The sequence below is a fragment of the Mus caroli genome, unplaced genomic scaffold (genome assembly GCF_978045245.1).
Source record: "Mus caroli unplaced genomic scaffold, Mus_caroli_1 scaffold_18, whole genome shotgun sequence".
NCBI classification, from domain to species: domain Eukaryota; kingdom Metazoa; phylum Chordata; class Mammalia; order Rodentia; family Muridae; genus Mus; species Mus caroli.
The window spans coordinates 7,580,638-7,582,500 of record NW_028227273.1 but is presented as its reverse complement, the minus strand read 5'-3'; positions in this window follow the sequence as shown (position 1 = coordinate 7,582,500).

Here is a 1,863-nt window from a genome sequence, read left to right as displayed (position 1 = left end):
CAATATAACTCTTTTTTTTTTTTCTTTCTTTCTTTAAACACTAGAGCCAGAGATAAGGAACAGACAAAGGGGAGAAGGCTAAGGAGGCCTGGGAACCAAAGCTGGGCCCAGGGAGAAAAGTCAGCCCTGTAGGCAGACATCCAAGCTGATTGGCACATGGGCACATGCAGCCACATATGTGGGGACTCCTCGCCTTGATTTACACACCGGTTCAGGAGCTAGAGCCTCACTCACTCGCCCAGCCACCAGTTCACTGTTCTGGAAAGTCAGTGTCCACACCAATGCCACAGAGAGGAAGACAGCCAGAGCTAACACCTTCACCAGGGCTCACGAAGCGGCCGCCGCTCTACTGTGTGCAGCCTCTCGGCACCCAGTAACTATCTGCAGAAAATGTTCTGCTGTCTATCTAACCCATGCAGTGAGCTGAAACCCTAGCCAGGACCAACTCCCCAGGGACAGAATCTCAGAAGCAGAGAGGACAACCAGGCGTCTCGAAGCGCCAGGTGGCTTCTCTCTTCCCCACGTTTCACTCCATCCACCAAGTCTGGAGACAATGGAAAGGTCTGGGCTGTGGGTTCAAGAGAGGGTTAGATGGATTGTTAAGACATGGGATTTATTATAAGAGCTGTTAATGCAACGGGTAGACAGATCACAGCATGGCCCGGGCACCTGCGACAAACACATCCGGGCAGTGGCTCCGAAGAGTGGAAATCAGGGCCTATGTGATAGAAGTACGAGTCTTTCTATTGTCTCTCTGGGAACTGGGGAGGTTTCATAGCCCAGCCTGTAGCCAGGCCCTCTGATTCCCAGGCAGCAGTCAGAGGAGAGGGTGGACATCAGGACACATGGCCACCAGAACCCCCTTTGATGTAAACTCCTTTCTCCAGGTGAGAGATCCTGGCTCCTGGGAGTCTGTAAGCTAAGGACTCATAGGCGATGTCTCCGTGGGATGCTTGTCACACCTACAAGAGGAAAGCGGGGGATGTGTGTGTACTGAGGCTTGAGCAACCACTGCACCCTCACACGGCATATTCTCATACTGATAAGCTGTTTGTGTTACCCGCCCCAAGACACCATTGGCACAAGGCTGACAGCCGGCAGAGCATGCTAGAGTCTAGAACCTTGCCCCAGCTGAGTCTAGAACCAGTGCTCTGGAAGTCAGAATCCCAGGTTCTCGTTAGAGCCAGTCCAGGAGAGACTGGTGTATCTACTGTGGCTGCTCTACACCTGCACCTTAGCCAGTCTTCCCTGGATAAGACCATTGGAGGGATGCTGTGATGATGGGGGGCTAGCATCAGATTCCTATCCTGTGTGGAAAGGAAGCTAATTTCTTGATTTCTTCTGGCCTTCCAGTCCCCTCTGCCAACTGAAGAGCCCAAGAGCTCACATTATTGTTCCCCCTTGAGTAGCATTGCCCAATAGAAACATGACATAAGCCATATGAGTTGTGATCACAATTTACTTGTGTCCTGAACCTTGTTAACTCAATTCAATATATTCAATACATCCTGAATTATTGTTCAGCAATTCATAGAATTCACTAATAAGGTATTTTTTAATACTGAGTACAAGAGTTTCCTTCAGCTTCTAAAATGAAGTACCACAAATTGGGTAGATTAAAACAATAGAATTAAGCCAGGTGGTGATGGTGCGTGCCTTTAATCCCCTCTCTTAGGAGGTAGAGGCAGGCAGATCTCTATGAGTTCCAGGCTAGCCTGGTCTACAAAGCAAGTTCCAGGACAGCCAGGACTACACGCAGACCCTGTCCCAAAAAACAAACAAAACAAAACAGAATCATCTCATATTGAGGCTGAATGTCAGAAATCAAGATGTGGGTATAGCCACGTTTCTCCCTCTGAATGC